We start from the raw sequence: 27,995 nt of genomic DNA, 5'->3' as shown, positions 1-27,995 counted from the left end.
AATATGGAAATATCTAAACCGCCATCTGTACGAACATGGAAATATCTTCACCGCCATCTGTATGAGCATGGATATATGATCACCGGCATCTGCATGAACATGGAAATATCTACACCGCTATCTGTATGAACATGGAAATATCTACACCGCTATCTGTATGTACATGCAAATATCTACACAGCTATCTGTATATCAATGGAAATATCTACCCTGCTATCACTATAAACATGGAAATAACTACACTGCTATCTGTATAAACATGGAAATATCTACACCGCCATCTCTTTTAACATGGAAATATCTACACCACCATTTGTATGAACATGGAAATATCTACACCGCCATCTCTATGAACATGGAAATATCTCCACCTCCATTCGTATGAACATGGAAATATCTACACCGCCATCAGTATGAACATGAAAATATCTTCACCGCCATCTGTATGAACATGGATATATGTACACCGGCATCTGGATGAACATGGAAATATCTACACCGCTATCTGCATGAACATGGAAATATCTACACAGCTATCTGAATATACATGGAAATATCTACACAGATTTCTCTATAAATATGGAAATAACTACAGCGCTATCTCTATAAACTTTGAAATATCTACACCGCTATCTGTATGAACATGGAAATATCTACACCGCCATCTGTATGAACATGGAAATATCTACACCGCCATCAGTATGCACATGGAAATATCTACACCGCTATCTGTATGAACTTGGAAATATCTATACCGCTATCTGCATAAACATGGAAATATTTACACCGCCATCTCTATGAACATGGAAATATCTACACCGCCATATGTACGAACATGGAAATATCTATACCGCCCTCTGTATGAACATGTAAATATCTACACCGCCATCTGTATGAACATGGAAATATATACACCGCTAACTGTATGAACATGGAAATATCTACACCGCTGTCTGTATGAACATGGAAATATCTACACCGTTATCTGTATGAACATGGAAATATCTACACCACTATCTGTATGAACATGGAAATATCTACACCGCTACCTGTACGAACATGGAAATATCTACACCGCTATCTGTATGAACATGCAAATGTCTACACAGCTATCAGTATATCAATGGAAATATCTGAACAGCTATCTCTATTTACATGGAAATAACTACACTGCTATCTGTATAAACATGGAAATATCTACACCGCCACCTGTATGAACATGGAAATATCTACACTGCCATCCGTACAAACATGGAAATATCTTCACCGCCATCTGTAAGAACATGGAAATATCTACAGCGCTAAATGTATGAACACGGAAATGTCTACACCGCTATCGGTATGAACATGGAAATATCTGCACCACCATCTCTATGAACATGGAAATATCTACACCGCCATTTGTATGAACCTGGAAATATATACAGCGCCATCTCTATGAACATGAAAATATCTACACCGCCATGTGTATGAACATGGAAATATCTACACCGCCATCTGTATGAGCATGGAAATATCTTCTCCGCCATCTGTATGAACATGGATATATGTACACCGGCATCTGCATGAACATGGAAATATCTACACCGCTATCTGTATGAACATGGAATTATCTACACCGCTAACTGTATGAACATGGAAATATCTACACCGCTGTTTGTATGAACATGGAAATATCTACACCGTTATCTGTATGAACATGGAAATATCTACACAACTATCTGTATGAACATGGAAATATCTACACCGCTATCTGTACGAACATGCAAATATCTACACTGCTATCTGTATGAACATGCAAATATCTACACAGCTATCAGTAAATCAATGGAAATATCTACACAGCTATCTCTATTAACATGGAAATAACTACACTGCTATCTTTATAAACATGGAAATATCTACACCGCCACCTGTATGAACATGGAAATATCTACACTGCCATCCGTACAAACATGGAAATATCTACACCGCCATCTCTATGAACATGTAAATATCTACACCGCCATCTGTATGAACACGGGAATATCTATACCGCTAACTGTATGAACATGGATATATCTACACCGCTATCTGTATGAACATGGAAATATCTACACTGCTATCTGTATGAACATGGAAATAACTACACCGCTATCTGTATGACATGGAAATATCTACACCGCTATCTGTATGAACATGGAAATATCTACACCGCTATCTGTATGAACATGCAAATATCTACACAGCTATCTGTATATCAATGGAAATATCCACACTGCTATCTCTATAAACATGGAAATAACTACACTGCTATCTGTATAAACATGGAAATATCTACACCGCCACCTGTATGAACATGGAAATATCTACACTGCCATCCATACAAACATGGAAATATCTACACCGCCATCTCTATGAACATGTAAATATCTACACCGCCATCTGTATGAACACGGAAATATCTATACCGCTAACTGTATGAACATGGATATATCTACACCGCTATCTGTATGAACATGGAAATATCTACACCGCTATCTGTATGAACATGGAAATAACTACACCGCTATCTGTATGACATGGAAATATCTACACCGCTATCTGTATGAACATGGAAATATCTACACCGCTATCTGTATGAACATGCAAATATCTACACAGCTATCTGTATATCAATGGAAATATCCACACTGCTATCTCTATAAACATGGAAATAACTACACTGCTATCTGTATAAACATGGAAATATCTACACCGCCATCTCTATGAACATGGAAATATCTACACAGCCATTTGTATGAACCTGGAAATATCTACACCGCCATCTCTATGAACATGAAAATATCTACCCGCCATTTGTATGAACATGGAAATATCTACACCGCCATCTCTATGAACATGGAAATATCTTCACCGCCATCTGTATGAACTTGGATATATGTACACCGGCATCTACATGAACATGGAAATATCTACACAGCTATCTGAATATACATGGAAATATCTACACAGATTTCTCTATAAATATGGAAATATCTACAGCGCTATCTCTATAAACTTCAAAATATCTACACCGCCATCTGTATGAATATGGAAATATCTACACCGCCATCTGTATAAACATGGACATATCTACACCGCCATCTGTACTAAGATGGAAATATCTACACCGCTATCTGTATGAACATTAAAATATCTGCCCACCTATCTGTATAAACATGGAAATAGCTGCACCGCTATCTGTATAAACATGGAAATATCTACACTGCTATCTGCATAAACATGGAAATATCCAGACCGCTATCTGTGTAAACATGGAAATCTCTACACCGCTATCTGTGTAAACATGGAAATATCTACACCGCCATCTGTGTAAACATGAAAATATCTACACCGCCATCCCTATAAACATGGAAATATCTACACCGCCATCTGTATGAACATGGAAATATCTACACCGCCATCTCTATAAACGTGGAAATATATACACCGCTATCTGTATGAACTTGGAAATATCTACACTGCTCTCTGTATAAAATTGAAATTATCTACAACACTATCTCTATAAACATGGAAATATCTACACTGCTATCTGTATAAACATGGAAATATCCACACCGCCATCTCTATGAACATGGAAATATCTACACCGCCATCTGTACGAACATGGAAATATATATTCCGCCATCTGTATGAACATGTAAATATCTACACCGCCATCTGTATGAACATGGAAATATCTACACCGCTAACTGTATGAGCATGGAAATATCTACACCGCTATATGTATGAACATGGAAATATCTACACCTCTATCTGTATGAACATGGAAATATCTACACCGCTATCTGTATGAACATGGAAATATCTACACCGCTATCTGTATGAACATGGAAATATCTACACCGCTATCTGTATGAACATGGAAATATCTACACCGCTATCTGTATGTACTTGCAAATATCTACACAGCTATCTCTATATCAATGGAAATATCTACACTGCTATCTCTATAAACATGGAAATAACTACACTGCTATCTGAATAAACATGGAAATATCTACACCGCCATCTCTATGAACATGGAAATATCTACACCACCATTCGTATGAACATGGAAATATCTACACCGCCATCTGTATGAACATGGAAATATCTTCACCGCCATCTGTATGAACATGGATATATGTACACCGGCATCTGGATGAACATGGAAATACCTACAGCGCTATCTCCATGAACATGGAAATATCTACACAGCTATCTGAATATACATGGAAATATCTACACAGATTTCTCTATAAATATGGAAACAACTACAGCGCTATCTCTATAAACTTCGAAATATCTACACTGCCATCTGTATGAACATGGAAATATCTACACCGCCATCTGTATGAACATGGAAATATTTACACCGCCATCTGTATGAACATGGAAAAATCAACACCGCTATCTGTATGAACTTGGAATAATCTATACCGCTATCTGCATAAACATGGAAATATCTACACCGCCATCTCTATGAACATGGAAATATCTACACCGCCATCTGTACGAACATGGAAATATCTACACCGATATCTGTATGAACATGCAAATATCTACACTGCTATCAGTATATCAATGGAAATATCTACACAGCTATCTCTATTAATATGGAAATAACTACACTGCTATCTGTATAAACATGGAAATATCTACACCGCCACCTGTATGAACATGGAAATATCTACACTGCCATCCGTACAAACATGGAAATATCTACACCGCCATCTGTATGAACATGTAAATATCTTCACCGCCATCTGTAAGAACATGGAAATATCTACACCGCTAAATATATGAACATGGAAATGTCTACACCGCTATGGGTATGAAGATGGAAATATCTACACCGCTATCTGTATGAACATGGAAATATCTACAGCGCTATCTGTATGAACATGGAAATATCTTCACCGCCATCTGTATGAACATGTAAATATCTACACCGCCATCTGTATGAACATGGAAATATCTACACGGCTAACTGTATGAACATGGATATATCTACACCGCTATCTGTATGAACATGGAAATATCTACACCGCTATCTGTATGAACATGGAAATAACTACACCGCTATCTGTATGTACATGGAAATATCTACACCGCTATCTGTATGAACATGGAAATATCTACACCGCTATCTGTATGAACATGCAAATATCTACACAGCTATCTGTATATGAATGGAAATATCCACACTTCTATCTCTATAAACATGGAAATAACTACACTGCAATCTGTATAAACATGGAAATATCTACACCGCCATCTCTATGAACATGGAAATATCTACACCGCCATTTGTATGAATATGTAAATACCTACACCGCCATCTGTATGAACATGGAAATATCTACACCGCTAACTGTATGAACATGGAAATATCTACACCGCTATCTGTATGAACATGGAAATATCTACACCGCTATCTGTATGAACATGGAAATATCTACACCGCCATCTGTATGAACATGGAAATATCTACACCGACATCTGTATGAACACGGAAATAACTACACTGCTCTCAGCATGAACATGGAAATATCAACACAGCTATCTGAATATACATGGAAATATCTACACAGATTTCTCTATAAATATGGAAATAACTACAGCGCTATCTCTATAAACTTCGAAATATCTACATCGCCATCTGTATGAACATGGAAATATCTACACCGCTATCTGTATGAACATGGAAATATCTGCACCGCTATCTGTATGAACATGGAAATATCTACACCACTATCTGTATGAACATGCAAATATCTACACAGCTATCTGTATATCAATGGAAAATCTACACTGCTATCTCTATAAACATGGAAATAACTACACTGCTATCTGTATAAACATGGAAATATCTACAACGCCATCTCTATGAACATGGAAATATCTACACCGCCATGTGTATGAACATGGAACTATCTACACCGCCATCTGTATGAACATGGAAGTATCTTCACCGCCATCTGTATGAACATGGATATATGTACACCGACATCTCGATGAACATGGAAATATCTACTCCGCTATCTGCATGAACATGGAAATATCTACACAGCTATCTGAATATACATGGAAATATCTACACAGATTTCTCTAAAAATATGGAAATATCTACAGCGCTATCTCTATAAACTTCGAAATATCTACACCGCCATCTGTATGAACATGGAAATATCTACACCGCCATCTGTACAAACATGGACATATCTGCACCGCCATGTGTATTAGGATGGAAATATCTACACCGCTATCTGTATAAACATGGAAATATCCGCCCAACTATCTGTATAAACATGGAAATATCCGCACCGCTATCTGTATAAACATGGAAATATCTACACCGCTATCCGCATAAACATAGAAATATCCACACCGCTATCTGTGTAAACATGGAAATGTCTACACCGCTATATGTGTAAACAAGGAAATATCTACACCGCCATCTGTGTAAACATGAAAATATCTACACCGCCATCCCTATAAACATGGAAATATCTACACCGCCATCTGTATGAACATGGAAATACCTACACCGCCATCTCTATAAACATGGAAATATCTACACCACTATCTGTATGAACTTGGAAATATCTACACTGCTCTCTGTATAAAATTGAAATTATCTACACCACTATCTCTATAAACATGGAAATATCTACACTGCTATCTGTATAAACATGGAAATATCTACACCGTTATCTGTACAAACATGGAAATATCTTCACCGCTATCTGTAAAAACATGGAAATATCTACAACGCTGTCTCTATAAACTTGGAAATAACTACACCACTATCTCTGTAAACATGGAGATATCTAGACCGCCATCTCTATAAACATGGAAATATCTACACCACCATCTGTATAAACATGGAAATATCTATACCGCTATCTGCATAAACATGGAAATATCTACACCGCCATCTCTATGAACATGGAAATATCTACACCGCTATCTGTACGAACATGGAAATATCTATACCGCCCTCTGTATGAACATGTAAATATCTACACCGCCATCTGTATGAACATGGAAATATCTACACCGCTAACTGTATGAGCATGGAAATATCTACACCGCTGTCTGTATCAACATGGAAATATCTCCACCGTTATCTGTATGAACATGGAAATATCTACACCGCTATCTGTATGAACATGGAAATATGTACACCACTATCTGTACGAACATGGAAATATCTACACCGCTATCTGTATGAACATGCAAATATCTACACAGCTATCAGTATATCAATGGAAATATCTACATAGCTATCTCTACTAACATGGAAATAACTACACTGCTATCTGTATAAACATGGAATTATCTACACCGCCACCTGTATGAACATGGAAATATCTACACTGCCATCCGTACAAGCATGGAAATATCTACACCGCCATCTGTATGAACATGTAAATATCTTCACCGCCATCTGTAAGAACATGGAAATATCTACACCGCTAAATGTAAGAACATGGAAATGTCTACACCGCTATGGGTATGAACATGGAAATATCTACACCACTATCTGTATGAACATGGAAATATCTACACCGCTATCTGTTTGAACATGGAAATATCTACACAGCTATCTGTATGAACATGCAAATATCTACACCGCTATCTGTATGAACATGCAAATATCTACACAGCTATCTGTATATCAGTGGAAATATCCACACTGCTATCTCTATAAACATGGAAATAACTACACTGCTATCTGTATAAAGATGGAAATATCTACACCGCCATCTCTATGAACATGGAAATATCTACACCGCCATTTGTATGAACCTGGAAATATGTACACCGCCATCTCTATGAACATGAAAATATCTACAACGCCATTTGTATGAACATGGAAATATCTACACCGCCATCTGTACGAACATGGACATACCTACACCGCCATCTGTAATAAGATGGAAATATCTACACCGCTATCTGTATAAACATGGATATATCTCCACCACTATCTGTATAAACATGGAAATAACCGCACCGCTATCTGTATAAACATGGAAATATCTACACCGCCATCTCTATGAACATGGAAATATCTACACCGCCATTTGTATGAACATGGAAATATCTACACCGCCATCTCTATGAACATGGAAATATCTCCACCGCCATTTGTATGAACATGGAAATATCTACACCGCGATCTGTATGAACATGGAAATATCTTCACCGCCATCTATATGAACATGGATATATGTACACCGGCATCTGGATGAACATGGAAATGTCAACACCGCTATCTGCATGAACATGGAAATATCTACACAGCTATCTGAATATACATGGAAATATCTACACAGATTTCTCTATAAATATGGAAATAACTACAGCGCTATCTCTATAAACTTCAAAATATCTACACCGCCATCTGTATGAATATGGAACTATCTACACCGCCATCTGTACGAACATGGACATATCTACACCGCCATCTGTACTAAGATGGAAATATCTGCACCGCTATCTGTATGAACATGGAAATATCTGCCCAACTATCTGTATAAACATGGAAATAGCTGCACCGCTATCTGTATAAACATGGAAATATCTACACTGCTATCTGCATAAACATGGAAATATCCACACCGCTATCTGTGTAAACATGGAAATCTCTACACCGCTATCTGTGTAAACATGGAAATATCTACACCGCCATCTGTGTAAACATGAAAATATCTACACCGCCATCCCTATAAACATGGAAATATCTACACCGCCATCTGTATGAACATGGAAATATCTACACCGCCATCTCTATAAACGTGGAAATATATACACTGCTATCTGTATGAACTTGGAAATATCTACACTGCTCTCTGTATAAAATTGAAATTATCTACAACACTATCTCTATAAACATGGAAATATCTACACTGCTATCTGTATAAACATGGAAATATCCACACCGCCATCTCTATGAACATGGAAATATCTACACCGCCATCTGTACGAACATGGAAATATCTATTCCGCCATCTGTATGAACATGTAAATATCTACACCGCCATCTGTATAAACATGGAAATATCTACACCGCTAACTGTATGAGCATGGAAATATCTACACCGCTATCTGTATGAACATGGAAATATCTACACCTCTATCTGTATGAACATGGAAATATCTACACCGCTATCTGTATGAACATGGAAATATCTACACCGCTATCTGTATGAACATGGAAATATCTACACCGCTATCTGTATGAACATGGAAATATCTACACCGCTATCTGTATGTACTTGCAAATATCTACACAGCTATCTCTATATCAATGGAAATATCTACACTGCTATCTCTATAAACATGGAAATAACTACACTGCTATCTGAATAAACATGGAAATATCTACACCGCCATCTCTATGAACATGGAAATATCTACACCACCATTCGTATGAACATGGAAATATCTACACCGCCATCTGTATGAAATGTAGATATCTTCACCGCCATCTGTATGAACATGGATATATGTACACCGGCATCTGGATGAACATGGAAATATCTACAGCGCTATCTCCATGAACATGGAAATATCTACACAGCTATCTGAATATACATGGAAATATCTACACAGATTTCTCTATAAATATGGAAACAACTACAGCGCTATCTCTATAAACTTCGAAATATCTACACCGCCATCTGTATGAACATGGAAATATCTACACCGCCATGTGTATGAACATGGAAATATTTACACCGCCATCTGTATGAACATGGAAAAATCTACACCGCTATCTGTATGAACTTGGAATTATCTATACCGCTATCTGCATAAATATGGAAATATCTACACCGCCATCTCTATGAACATGGAAATATCTACACCGCCATCTGTACGAACATGGAAATATCTACACCAATATCTGTATGAACATGCAAATATCTACACTGCTATCAGTATATCAATGGAAATATGTACACAGGTATCTCTATTAACATGGAAATAACTACACTGCTATCTGTATAAACATGGAAATATCTACACCGCCACCTGTATGAACATGGAAATATCTACACTGCCATCCGTACAAACATGGAAATATCTACACCGCCATCTGTATGAACATGTAAATATTTTCACCGCCATCTGTAAGAACATGGAAATATCTACACCGCTAAATGTATGAACATGGAAATGTCTACACCGCTATGGTATGAACATGGAAATATCTACACCGCTATCTGTATGAACATGGAAATATCTACAGCGCTATCTGTTTGAACATGGAAATATCTACACCGCTATCTGTATGAACATGGAAATATCTTCACCGCCATCTGTATGAACATGTAAATATCTACACCGCCATCTGTATGAACATGGAAATATCTACACCGATAACTGTATGAACATGGAAATATCTACACCGCTATCTGTATGAACATGGAAATATCTACACCGCTATCTGTATGAACATGGAAATAACTACACCGCTATCTGTATGAACATGGAAATATCTACTCCGCTATCTGTATGAACATGGAAATATCTACAGCGCTATCTGTTTGAACATGGAAATATCTACACCGCTATCTGTATGAACATGGAAATATCTTCACCGCCATCTGTATGAACATGTAAATACCTACACCGCCATCTGTATGAACATGGAAACATCTACACCGATAACTGTATGAACATGGAAATATCTACACCGCTATCTGTATGAACATGGAAATATCTACACCGCTATCTGTATGAACATGGAAATAACTACACCGCTATCTGTATGAACATGGAAATATCTACACCGCTATCTGTATGAACATGGAAATATCTACACCGCTATCTGTATGAACATGCAAATATCTACACAGCTATCTGTATATCAATGGAAATATCCACACTTCTATCTCTATAAACATGGAAATAACTACACTGCTATCTGTATAAACATGGAAATATCTACACCGCCATCTCTATGAACATGGAAATATCTACACCGCCACTTGTTTGAACCTGGAAATATCTACACCGCCATCTCAATGAACATGAAAATAACTACACCGCCATTTGTATGAACATAGAAATATCTACACCGCCATTTGTATGAACGTGGAAATATCTTCACCGACATCTGTATGAGCATGGATATATGTACACCGGCATCTGCATGAACATGGAAATATCTACACCGCTATCTGTATGAACATGGAAATATCTACACCGCTATCTGTATGAACATGGAAATATCTATACCGCTATCTGTATGAACATGGAAATATCTAAACTGCTATCTGTATGTACATGCAAGTACCTACACAGCTATCTGTATATCAATGGAAATATCTACACAGCTATCTGTATATCAATGGAAATATCTACACTGCTATCTGTATAAACATGGAAATATCTACACCGCCATCTCTATGAACATGGAAATATCTACACCGCCATCTGTAAGAACATGGAAATATCTATTCCGCCATCTGTATGAACATGTAAATATCTACACCGCCATCTGTATGAACATGGAAATATCTACACCGCTAACTGTATGAACATGGAAATATCTACACCGCTATCTGTATGAACATGGGAATATCTACACAGCCATCTGTATGAACATGGAAATATCTACACCGCCATCTGTATGAACATGGAAATATCTACAAAGCCATCTGTATGAACATGGAAATATCTACACCGCTATCTGTATGAACATGGAAATATCTACACCGCTATCTGTATTAACATGGAAATATCTACACCGCTACCTGTATGAAGATGGAAATATCTACACCGCTATCTGTATGAACATGCAAATATCTACAAAGCTATCTGTATATCAATGGAAATATCTACACTGCTATCTCTATAAACATGGAAATAACTACACTGCTATCTGTATAAACATGGAAATATCTACACCTCCATCTCTATGAACATGGAAATATCTACACCGCCATTTGTATGAACATGGAAATATCTACACCGCCATCTCTATGAACATGGGAATATCTACACCGCCATTTGTATGAACATGGAACTATCTACACCGCCATCTGTATGAACATGGAAGTATCTTCACCGCCATCTGTATGAACATGGATATATGTACACCGACATCTGGATGATCATGGAAATATCTACACTGCTATCTGCATGAACATGGAAATATCTACACAGCTATCTGAATATACACGGAAATATCTACACAGATTTCTCTATAAATATGGAAATATCTACAGTGCTATCTCTATAAACTTCGAAATATCTACATCGCCATCTGTATGAACATGGAAATATCTACACCGCCATCTGTATGAACATGGAAATATCTACAGCGCCATCTGTAAGAACATGGAAATATCTATACCGCTAAATGTATGAACATGGAAATGTCTACACCGCTATGGGTATGAACATGGAAATAACTACACCGCTATCTGTATGAACATGGAAATATCTACACCGCTATCTGTTTGAACACGGAAATATCTACACTGCTATCTGTATGAACATGGAAATATCTACACCGCCATCTGTATGAACATGTAAACATCTACACCGCCATCTGTATGAACATGGAAATATCTACACCGCTGTCTGTATTAACATGGAAATATCTACACCGCTATCTGTATGAACATGGAAATAACTACACCGCTATCTGTATGAACATGGAAATAACTACACCGCTATCTGTATGACATGGAAATATCTACACCGCTATCTGTATGAACATGGAAATATCTACACCATTATCTGTATGAACATGCAAATATCTGCACAGCTATGTGTACATCAATGGAAATATCCACACTGCTATCTCTATAAACATGGAAATAACTACACTGCTATCTGTATAAACATGGAAATACCTACACCGCCATCTCTATGAACATGGAAATATCTACACGGCCATTTGTATGAACCTGGAAATATCTACACCGCCATCTCTATGAACATGGAAATATCTACACCGCCATTTGTATGAAGATGGAAATATCTACACCGCCATCTCTATGAAGATGGAAATATCTCCACCGCCATTTGTATGAACATGGAAATATCTACACCGCCATCTGTATGAACATGGAAATATCTTCACCGCCATCTGTATGAACATGGATATATGTACACCGGCATCTGGATGAACATGGAAATATCTACACCGCTATCTGAATGAACATGGAAATATCTACACAGCTATCTGAATATACATGGAAATATCTACACAGATTTCTCTATAAATATGGAAATAACTACAGCGCTATCTCTATAAACTACGAAATATCTACACCGCCATCTGTATGAACATGGAAATATCTACACCGCCATCTGTACGAACATGGACATATCTACACCGCCATCTGTACTAAGATGGAAATATCTACACCGCTATCTGTATAAACATGGAAATATCTGCCCAACTATCTGCAAAAACATGGAAATATCCGCACCGCTATCTGTATAAACATGGAAATATCTACACCGCAATCTGTATGAACATGGAAATATCTACACCGCCATCTCTATAAACATGGAAATATCTACACCGCTATCTGTATGAACATGGAAATATCTACACCGCCATCTCTATAAACATGGAAATATCTACACCGCTATCTGTATGAACTTGGAAATATCTACACTGCCCTCTGTATAAAATTCAAATTATCTACACCACTATCTCTATAAACATGGAAATATCTACACTGCTATCTGTATAAACATGGAAATATCTACACCTCTATCTGTATAAACATGGAAATATCTTCAGCGCTATCTGTATAAACATGGAAATATCTACAACGCTGTCTCTATAAACTTGGAAATAACTACACCACTATCTCTGCAAACATGGAAATATCTAGACTGCCATCTCTATAAACATGGAAATATCTACACCACCATATGTATAAATATGGAAATATCTATACCGCTATCTGCATAAACATGGAAATATCTACACCGGCATCTCTATGAACATGGAAATATCTACACCGCCATCTGTACGAACATGGAAATATCTACACAACTATCTGTATGAACATGGAAATATCTACACCACTATCTGTATGAACATGGAAATATCTACACCGCTATGTGTATGAAGATGGAAATATCTACACCGCTATCTGTATGAACATTGAAATATCTACACCGCTATCTGTATGAACATGGAAATATCTACACCGCTCTCTGTATGAACATGCAAATATCTACACAGCTATCTGTATATCAATGGAAATATCTACACTGCTATCTCTATAAACATGGAAATAACTACACTGCTATCTGTATAAACATGGAAATATCTACACCGCCATCTCTATGAACATGGAAATATCTACACCGCCATTTGTATGAACCTGGAAATATCTACACCGACATCTCTATGAACATGGAAATATCTACACCGCCATTTGTATGAACATGGAACTATCTACACCGCCATCTGTATGAACATGGAAGTATCTTCACCGCCATCTGTATGAACATGGATATATGTACACCGACATCTGGATGAACATGGAAATATCTACACCGCTATCTGCATGAACATGGAAATATCTACACAGCTATCTGAATATACATGGAAATATCTACACAGATTTCTCTATAAATATGGAAATAACTACAGCGCTATCTCTATAAACTTCGAAATATCTACACCGCCATCTGTATGAACATGGAAATATCTACACTGCCATCTGTACAAACATGGACATATCTATGCCGCCATCTATATTAAGATGGAAATATCTTCACCGCTATCTGTATAATCATGGAAATATCTGCCCAACTATCTGTATAAACATGGAAATATCCGCACCGCTATCTGTATAAACTTGGAAATATCTACACCGCTATCTGCATAAACATGGAAATATCCACACCGCTATCTGTGTAAACATGGAAATGTCTACACCGCTATCTGTGTAAACATGGATATATCTACACCGCCATCTGTGTAAACATGAAAATATCTACACCGCCATCCCTATAAACATGGAAATATCTACACCGCCATCTGTATGAACATGGAAATACCTACACCGCCATCTCTTTAAACATGGAAATATCTACACAGCTATCTGTATGAACTTGGAAATATCTACACTGCTCTCTGTATAAAATTGAAATTATCTACACCACTATCTCTATAAACATGGAAATATCTACACTGCTACCTGTATAAACATGGAAATATCTACAATGCAATCTGTATAAACATGGAAATATCTTCACCGCTATCTGTATAAACATGGAAATATCTACAACGCTGTCTCTATAAACTTGGAAATAACTACACCACTATCTCTGTAAACATGGAAATATCTAGACCACAATCTCTATAAACATGGAAATATCTACACCACAATCTGTATAAACATGGAAATATCTATACTGCTATCTGCATAAACATGGAAATATCTACACCGCCATCTCTATGAACATGGAAATATCTACACCGCCATCTGTACGAACATGGAAATATCTATACCGCCCTCTGTATGAACATGTAAATATCTACACCGCCACCTGTATGAACATGGAAATATCTTCACCGCCATCTGTATGAACATGTAAATATCTTCACCGCCATCTGTAAGAACATGGAAATATCTACACCGCTAACTGTATGAACATGGAAATATCTACACCGCTATCTGTATGAACATGCAAATATCTACACCGCTATCTGTATGAACATGGAAATATCTACACCGCTATCTGTATGAACATGGAAATATCTACACCGCTATCTGTTTGAACATGGAAATATCTACACCGCTATCTGTATGAACATGGAAATATCTACACCGCCATCTGTATGAACATGTAAATGTCTACACCGCCATCTGTATAAACATGGAAATATCTACACCGCTAACTGTATGAACATGGAAATATCTACACCGCTATCTGTATGAACATGGAAATATCTACACCGCAATCTGTATGAACATGGAAATAACTACACCACTATCTGTATGAACATGCAAATATCTACACCGCTATCTGTATGAACATGCAAATATCTACACAGCTATCTGTATATCAATGGAAATATCCACACTGCTATCTCTATAAACATGGAAATAACTACACTGCTATCTGTATAAACATGGAAATATCTACCCCGCCATCTCTATGAACATGGAAATATCTCCACCGCCATTCGCATGAACATGGAAATATCTACACCGCCATCTGTATGAACATGGAAATATCTTCACCGCCATCTGTATGAAGATGGATATATGTACACCGGCATCTGGATGAACATGGAAATATCTACACCGTTATCTGCATGAACATGGAAATATCTACACAGCTCTCTGAATATACATGGAAATATCTACAGAGATTTCTCTATAAATATGGAAATAACTATAGCGCTATCTCTATAAACTTTGAAATATCTACAACGCCATCTGTATGAACATGGAAATATCTACACCACCATCTGTATGAACATGGAAATATCTACACCGCCATCTGTATGAACATGGAAATATCTACACCGCTATCTGTATGAACTTGGAAATATCTATACCGCTGTCTGCATAAACTTGGAAATATCTACACCGCCATCTCTATGAACATGGAAATATCTACACTGCCATCTGTACGAACATGGAAATATCTATACCGCCCTCTGTATGAACATGTAAATATCTACAACGCCATCTGCATGAACATGGAAATATCTACACCGCTAACTGTATGAACATGGAAATATCTACACCGCTGTCTGTATGAACATGGAAATATCTACACCGTTATCTGTATGAACATGGAAATATCTACACCGCTATCTGTATGAACAAGGAAATATCTACACCGCTATCCGTATGAGCATGGAAATATCTACACCGCCATGTGTATGAACATGGAAATATCTACACCGCTATCTGTATGAACATGCAAATATCTACACAGCTATCTATATATCAATGGAAATATCTACACTGCTATCTCTATAAACATGGAAATAACTACACTGCTATCTGTATAAACATGGAAATATATACACCGCCACCTGTATGAACATGGAAATATCTACACTGCCATCCGTACGAACATGGAAATCTCTACACCGCCATCTGTATGAACATGTAAATATCTACACCGCCATCTGTATGAACATGGAAATATCTACACCGCTAAGTGTAGGAACATGGAAATATCTACACGGCTATCTGTATGAACATGGAAATATCTACACCGCTATCTGTCTGAACGTGGAAATATCTACACCGCTATCTGTATGAACTTGGAAATATCTACACCGCTATCTGTATGAACATGGAAATATCTACACCGCTATCTGTATGAACATGCAAATATCTACACAGCTATCTGTATATCAATGGAAATATCTACACTGCTATCTCTATAAACATGGAAATAACTACACTGCTATCTGTATAAACATGGAAATATCTACACCGCCATCTCTATGGACATGGAAATACCTACACCGCTATCTCTATGAGCATGGAAATATCTACACCGCTGTCTGTATGAACATGCAAATATCTACACAGCTATCTGTATATCAATGAAAATACCTACACTGCTATCTCTATAAACATGGAAATAACTACACTGCTATCTGTATAAACATGGAAATATCTACACCGTCATCTCTATGAACATGGAAATATCTACACCGCCATTTGTATGAACATGGAAATATCTACACCGCCATCTCTATGAACATGGAAATATCTACACCGCCATTTGTATGAACATGCAAATATCTACAAAGCCATCTGTATGAACATGGAAATATCTACACCGCCATCTCTATAAACGTGGAAATATCTACACCGCTATCTGTATGAACTTGGAAATATCTACACTGCTCTCGGTATAAAATTGAAATTATCTACACCACTATCTCTATTAACATGGAAATATCTACACTGCTATCTGTATAAACATGGAAATATCTACACCGCTATCTGTATAAAAATGGAAATATCTTCACCGCTATCTGTATAAACATGGAAATATCTACAACGCTGTCTCTATAAATTTGGAAATAACTACACCACTATCTCTGTAAACATGGAAATATCTAGACCACCATCTCTATAAACTTGGAAATATCTACACCACCATCTGTATAAACATGGAAATATCTATACCGCTATCTGCATAAACATGGAAATATCTACACCGCCATCTCTATGAACATGGAAATATCTACACCGCCATCTGTACAAACATGGAAATATCTACACCGCCATCTGTATGAACATGTAAATATCTACACTGCCATCTGTATGAACATGGAAATATCTACACCGCTAACTGTATGAACATGGAAATAACTACACCGCTAGTGGTATGAACATGGAAATATCTACACCGCTATCTGTATGAACATGGGAATATCTACACCGCTATCTGAATGAACATGGAAATATCTACACCGCCATCTGTATGAACATAGAAATATCTACACCGCCATCTGTATGAACATGGAAATATCTACACCGTTAACTGTATGAACATGGAAATATCTACACCGCTATCTGTATGAACATGGAAATATCTACACCGCTATCTGTATGAACATGGAAATATCTCCACCGCTATCTGTATGAACATGGAAATATCTACACCGCTATCTGTATGAACATGGAAATATCTACACCGCTATCTGTATGAACATGCAAATATCTACACAGCTATCTGTATATCAATGGAAATATCTACACTGCTATCTCTATAAACATGGAAATAACTACACCGCTATCTGTATAAATATGGAAATATCTACACCGTCATCTCTATGAACATAGAAATATCTACACGGCCATTTGTATGAACATGGAAATATCTACACCGCCATCTCTATGAACTTGGAAATATCTACACCGCCATTTTTATGAACATGGAAATATCTACACCGCCATCTGTATGAACATGGAAATATCTTCACCGCCATCTGTATGAACAAGGATTTATCTACACCGGCATCTGGATGAACATGGAAATATCTACACCGCTATCTGCATCAACATGGAAATATCTACACAGCTATCTGTATATCAATGGAAATATCTACACCGCTATCTGTATGAACATGGAAATATCTACACCGCCATCTGTATGAACATGGAAATATCTACACCGCCACCTGTACGAACATGGACATATCTACAACCCCATCTGTATTAAGATGGAAATGTCTACACAGCTATCTGTATAAACATGGAAATATCTGCCCAACTATCTGTATAAACATGGAAATATCCGCACCGCTATCTGTATAAACATGAAAATATCTACACCGCTATCTGCATAAACATGGAAATATCCACACCGCTATCTGTGCAAACATGGAAATGTCTACACCGCCATCTGTCTAAACATGAAAATATCTACACCGCCATCTCTATAAACATGGAATTATCTTCACCGCCATCAGTATGAACATGGAAATATCTACACCGCCATCTCTATAAACGTGGAAATATCTACACCGCTATCTGTATGAACTTGGAAATATCTACACTGCTCTCGGTATAAAATTGAAATTATCTACACCACTATCTCTATAAACATGGAAATATCTACACTGCTATCTGTATAAAAATGGAAATATCTACACCGCTATCTGTATAAACATGGAAATATCTTCACTGCTCTCTGTATAAACATGGAAATATCTACAACGCTGTCTCTATAAACGTGGAAATAACTACAACACTATCTCTATAAACATGGAAATATCTAGACCGCCATCTCTATAAACATGGAAATATCTACACCACCATCTGTATAAACATGGAAATATCTATACCGCTATCTGCATAAACATGGAAATATCTACACCGGCATCTCTATGAACATGGAAATATGTACACCGCCATCTGTACGACCATGGAAATATCTACACCGCCCTCTGCATGAACATTTAAATATCTACACCGCCATCTGTATGAACATGGAAATATCTACAACGCTTACTGTATGAACATGGAAATAGCTACACCGCTATCTGTATGAACATGAAAATATCTACACCGTTATCTGTATGAACATGGAAATATCTACACCGCTATATGTAAGAAGATGGAAATATCTACACCGCTATCTGTTCGAACATGGAAATATCTACACCGCTATCTCAATGAACATGCATATATCTACACAGCTATCTGTATATCGATGGCAATATCTACACTGCTATCTCTATAAACATGGAAAAAACTACACTGCTATCTGTATAAACATGGAAATATCTACACCGCCAACTGTATGAACATGGAAATATCTACACTGCCATCCGTACGAACATGGAAATATCTACACCGCCATCTGTATGAACATGTAAATATCTACACCGCCATCTGTATGAACATGGAAATATCTACACCACTAACTGTATGAACATGGAAATACCTAAACCGCTATCTGTATGAAGATGGAAATATCTACACCGCTATCTGTATGAACATGGAAATATCTACACCGGTATCTGTATGAACATGGAAATATCTACACCGCCCTCTGAACATGGAAATATCTACACCGCTATCTGTATGAACATGCAAATATCTACACAGCTATCTGTATATCAATGGAAATATCTACACTGCTATCTCTATAAACATGGAAATATCTACACTGCTATCTGTATAAACATGGAAATATCTGCATCGCCATCTCTATGAACATGGAAATATCTACAACGCCATTTGTATGAACATGGAAATATCTACACCGCCATCTCTATGAACATGGAAATATCTACACCGCCATTTGTATGAACATGGAAATATCTACACCGCCATCTGTATGAACATGGAAATATCTTCACCGCCATCTGTATGAGCATGGATATATCTACACCGGCATCTGGATGAACATGGAAATATCTACACCGCTATCTGCATGAACATGGAAATATCTACACAGCTATCTGCATATACATGGAAATATCTACACAGATTTCTCTATAAATATGGAAATAACTACAGCGCTATCTCTATAAACTTTGAAATATCTACAAAGTCATCTGTATGAACATGGAAATATCTACACCGCCATCTGTACGAACATGGACATATGTACACCGCCATCTGTATTAAGATGGAAATATCTACACTGCTATCTGTATAAACGTGGAAATATCTGCCCAACTATCTGTATAAACGTGGAATTATCCGCACCGCTATCTGAATAAACATGGAAATATCTACCCCGCTATCTGCATGAACATGGAAACATCTACACAGCTATCTGAATATACATGGAAATATCTACACAGATTTCTCTATAAATATGGAAATAACTACAGCGCTATCTCTATAAACTTTGAAATATCTACACCGCCATCTGTATGAACATGGAAATATCTACACTGCCATCTGTATGAACATGGAAATATCTAAACCGCCATCTGTATGAACATGGAAATATCCACACTGCTATCTGTATGAACTTGGAAATATCTATAACGCTATCTGCATAAACATGGAAATATCTACACCGCCATCTCTATGAACATGGATATATCTACACCGCCATCTGTACGAACATGGAAATATCTATACCGCCCTCTGTATGAACATGTAAATATCTACACCACCATCTGTATGAACATGGAAATATCTACACCGCTAACTGTATGAACATGGAAATATCTACACCGCTGTCTGTATGAACATGGAAATATCTACACCGTTATCTCTATGAACATGGAAATATCTACACCGCTATCTGTATGAACATGGAAATATCTACACCGCTATCTGTACGAACATGGAAATATCTACACCGCTATCTGTATGAACTTGGAAATATCTACACTGCTCTCGGTATAAAATTGAAATTATCTACACCACTATCTCTATAAACATGGAAATATCTACACTGCTATCTGTATAAACATGGAAATATCTACACCGCTATCTGTATAAACATGGAAATAACTTCACTGCTATCTGTATAAACATGGAAATATCTACAACGCTGTCTCTATAAACGTGGAAATAACTACAACACTTTCTCTATAAACATGGAAATATCTAGACCGCCATCTCTATAAACATGGAAATATCTACACCACCATCTTTATAAACATGGAAATATCTATACCGCTATCTGCATAAACATGGAAATATCTACACCGGCATCTCTATGAACATGGAAATATGTACACCGCCATCTGTACGACCATGGAAATATCTACACCGCCCTCTGCATGAACATTTAAATATCTACACCGCCATCTGTATGAACATGGAAATATCTACAACGCTTACTGTATGAACATGGAAATAGCTACACCGCTATCTGTATGAACATGAAAATATCTACACCGTTATCTGTATGAACATGGAAATATCTACACCGCTATATGTAAGAAGATGGAAATATCTACACCGCTATCTGTTCGAACATGGAAATATCTACAACGCTATCTGAATGAACATGCATATATCTACACAGCTATCTGTATATCAATGGCAATATCTACACTGCTATCTCTATAAACATGGAAAAAACTACACTGCTATCTGTATAAACATGGAAATATCTACACCGCCAACTGTATGAACATGGAAATATCTACACTGCCATCCGTACGAACATGGAAATATCTACACCGCCATCTGTATGAACATGTAAATATCTACACCGCCATCTGTATGAACATGGAAATATCTACACCACTAACTGTATGAACATGGAAATATCTAAACCGCTATCTGTATGAAGATGGAAATATCTACACCGCTATCTGTATGAACATGGAAATATCTACACCGGTATCTGTATGAACATGGAAATATCTACACCGCCCTCTGAACATGGAAATATCTACACCGCTATCTGTATGAACATGCAAATATCTACACAGCTATCTGTATATCAATGGAAATATCTACACTGCTATCTCTATAAACATGGAAATATCTACACTGCTATCTGTATAAACATGGAAATATCTGCATCGCCATCTCTATGAACATGGAAATATCTACAACGCCATTTGTATGAACATGGAAATATCTACACCGCCATCTCTATGAACATGGAAATATCTACACCGCCATTTGTATGAACATGGAAATATCTACACCGCCATCTGTATGAACATGGAAATATCTTCACCGCCATCTGTATGAGCATGGATATATCTACACCGGCATCTGGATGAACATGGAAATATCTACACCGCTATCTGCATGAACATGGAAATATCTACACAGCTATCTGCATATACATGGAAATATCTACACAGATTTCTCTATAAATATGGAAATAACTACAGCGCTATCTCTATAAACTTTGAAATATCTACAAAGTCATCTGTATGAACATGGAAATATCTACACCGCCATCTGTACGAACATGGACATATGTACACCGCCATCTGTATTAAGATGGAAATATCTACACTGCTATCTGTATAAACGTGGAAATATCTGCCCAACTATCTGTATAAACGTGGAATTATCCGCACCGCTATCTGTATAAACATGGAAATATCTACCCCGCTATCTGCATGAACATGGAAACATCTACACAGCTATCTGAATATACATGGAAATATCTACACAGATTTCTCTATAAATATGGAAATAACTACAGCGCTATCTCTATAAACTTTGAAATATCTACACCGCCATCTGTATGAACATGGAAATATCTACACCGCCATCTGTATGAACATGGAAATATCTAAACCGCCATCTGTATGAACATGGAAATATCCACACTGCTATCTGTATGAACTTGGAAATATCTATAACGCTATCTGCATAAACATGGAAATATCTACACCGCCATCTCTATGAACATGGATATATCTACACCGCCATCTGTACGAACATGGAAATATCTATACCGCCCTCTGTATGAACATGTAAATATCTACACCACCATCTGTATGAACATGGAAATATCTACACCGCTAACTGTATGAACATGGAAATATCTACACCGCTGTCTGTATGAACATGGAAATATCTACACCGTTATCTCTATGAACATGGAAATATCTACACCGCTATCTGTATGAACATGGAAATATCTACACCGCTATCTGTACGAACATGGAAATATCTACACCGCTATCTGTATGAACTTGGAAATATCTACACTGCTCTCGGTATAAAATTGAAATTATCTACACCACTATCTCTATAAACATGGAAATATCTACACTGCTATCTGTATAAACATGGAAATATCTACACCGCTATCTGTATAAACATGGAAATAACTTCACTGCTATCTGTATAAACATGGAAATATCTACAACGCTGTCTCTATAAACGTGGAAATAACTACAACACTTTCTCTATAAACATGGAAATATCTAGACCGCCATCTCTATAAACATGGAAATATCTACACCACCATCTGTATAAACATGGAAATATCTATACCGCTATCTGCATAAACATGGAAATATCTACACCGCCATCTCTATGAACATGGAAATATCTACACCGCCATCTGTACGACCATGGAAATATCTACACCGCTATCTGCATGAACATTTAAATATCTACACCGCCATCTGTATGAACATGGAAATATCTACAACGCTAACTGTATGAACATGGAAATAGCTACTCCGCTATCTGTATGAACATGAAAAATCTACACCGTTATCTGTATGAACATGGAAATATCTACACCGCTATCTGTAAGAAGATGGAAATATCTACACCGCTATCTGTACGAACATGGAAATATCTACACCGCTATCTGTATGAACATGCAAATATCTACACAGCTATCTGTATATCAATGGCAATATCTACACTGCTATCTCTATAAACATGGAAATAACTACACTGCTATCTGTATAAACATGGAAATATCTACACCGCCACCTGTATGAACATGGAAATATCTACACTGCCATCCGTACGAACATGGAAATATCTACACCGCCATCTGTATGAACATGTAAATATCTACACCGCCATCTGCATGAACATGGAAATATCTAAACCACTAACTGTATGAACATGGAAATATCTACACCGCTATCTGTATGAACATGGAAATATCTACACTGCTATCTGTATGAACATGGAAATATCTACACCGCTATCTGTATGAACATGGAAATATCTACACCGCTATCTGTATGAACATGCAAATATCTACACAGCTATCTGTATATCAATGGAAATATCTACACTGCTATCTCTATAAACATGGAAATATCTACACTGCTATCTGTATAAACATGGAAATATCTGCAACGCCATCTCTATGAACATGGAAATATCTTCAACGACATTTGTATGAACATGGAAATATCTACACCGTCATCTCTATGAACATGGAAAAATCTACACCGCCATTTGTATGAACATGGAAATATCTACACCGCCTTCTGTATGAACATGGAAATATCTTCACCGCCATCTGTATGAGCATGGATATATCTACACCAGCATCTGGATGAACATGGAAATATCTACACCGCTATCTGCATGAACATGGAAATATCTACACAGCTATCTCCATATACATGGAAATATCTACACAGATTTCTCTATAAATATGGAAATAACTACAGCGCTATCTCTATAAACTTCGTAATATCTACAAAGCCATCTGTATGAACATGGAAATATCTACGCCGCCATCTGTACGAACATGGACATATCTACACCGCCATCTGTATTAAGATGGAAATATCTACACCGCTATCTGTATAAACATGGAAATATCTGCCCAACTATCTGTATAAACATGGAAATATCCGCACCGCTATCTGTATAAACATGGAAATATCTACACTGCTATCTGCATAAACATGGAAATATCCACACCGCTATCGGCGTAAACATGGAAATGTCTACACCGCGATCTGTGTAAACATGGAAATATCTACAGCGCCATCTGTGCAAATGTGGAAATATCTACACCGCCATCTGTATAAACATGGAAATATCTACAACGCCGTCTGTATGAACATGGAAATATCTACACCGCCATCTCTATAAACGTGGAAATATCTACACTGCTATCTGTATGAACTTGGAAATATCTACACTGCTATCTGTATAAAATTGAAATTATCTACACCACTATCTCTATAAACATGGAAATATCTACACTGTTAACTGTATAAAAACGGAAATATCTACACCGCTATCTGTATAAACATGGAAATATCTTCACCGCTATCTGTATAAACATGGAAATATCTGCAACGCTGTCTCTATAAACTTGGCAATAACTACACCACTATCTCTATAAACATGCAAATATCTAGACCGCCATCTCTATAAACATGGAAATACCTACACCACCATCTGTATAAACATGGAAATACCTATACCGCTATCTGCATAAACATGGAAATGTCTACACCGCCATCTCTATGAACATGGAAATATCTACACAGCCATCTGTATGAACATGTAAATATCTACACCGCCATCTGTATGAACATGGAAATATCTACTCCGCTAACTGTATGAACAGGGAAATATCTACACCGCTATCTGTATGAACATGGAAATATCTACACCGTTATCTGTATGAACATGGAAATATCTACACTGCTATCTGTATGAACATGGAAGTATCTACAACGCTATCTGTACGAACATGGAAATATCTACACCGCTATCTGTATGAACATGCAAATATCTACACAGGTATCTGTATATCAATGGAAATATCTACACAGCTATCTCTATAAACAAGGAAATAACTACACTGCTATCTGTATAAACATGGAAATATCTACACCACCACCTGTATGAACATGGAAATATCTACACTGTCATCCGTACGAACATGGAAATATCTACACCGCCATCTGTATGAACATGTAAATATCTACACCGCCATCTGTATTAAAATGGAAATATCTACACCGCTAACTGTATGAACATGGAAATATCTACACCGCTATCGGTATGAACATGGAAATATCTACACCGCTATCTGTATGAACATGGAAATATCTACACCGCTATCTGTATGAACATGGAAATATCTACACCGCCATCTGTATGAACATGGAAATATCTTCACCGCCAGATGTATGAACATGGATATATGTACACCGGCATCTGGATGAACATGGAAATATCTACACCGCTATCTGCATGAACATGGAAACATCTACACATCTATCTGAATATACATGGAAATATCTACACAGATTTCTCTATAAATATGGAAATAACTACAGCGCTATCTCTATAAACTTCGAAATATCTACACCGCCATCTGTATGAACATGGAAATATCTACACCGCCATCTGTATGAACATGGAAATATCTAAACCGCCATCTGTATGAACATGGAAATATCCACACCGCTATCTGTATGAACTTGGAAATATCTATACCGCTATCTGCATAAACATGGAAATATCTACACCGCCATCTCTATGAACATGGAAATATCTACACCGCCATCTGTACGAACAAGGAAATATATATACCGCCCTCTGTATGTACATGTAAATATCTACACCGCCATCTGTATGAACATGGAAATATCTACACCGCTAACTGTATGAACATGGAAATATCTACACCGCTGTCTGTATGAACATGGAAATATCTACACCGTTATCTGTATGAACATGGAAATATCTACACCGCTATCTGTATGAACATGGAAATATCTACACCGCTATCTGTACGAACATGGAAATATCTACACCGCTATCTGTATGAACATGCAAATATCTACACAGCTATCAGTATATCAATGGAAATATCTACACAGCTATCTCTATTAACATGGAAATAACTACACTGCTATCTGTATAAACATGGAAATATCTACACCGCCACCTGTATGAACATGGAAATATCTACACCACCATTTGTATGAACATGGAAATATCCACACCGCCATCTCTATGAACATGGAAATATCTCCACCGCCATTCGTATGAACATGGAAATATCTACACCGCCATCTGTATGAACATGGAAAT

The sequence above is a fragment of the Gorilla gorilla genome, chromosome 20 (assembly GCF_029281585.2).
Source record: "Gorilla gorilla gorilla isolate KB3781 chromosome 20, NHGRI_mGorGor1-v2.1_pri, whole genome shotgun sequence".
Lineage (NCBI taxonomy): Eukaryota > Metazoa > Chordata > Mammalia > Primates > Hominidae > Gorilla > Gorilla gorilla.
Note: the sequence above shows the minus strand (reverse complement) of the source record.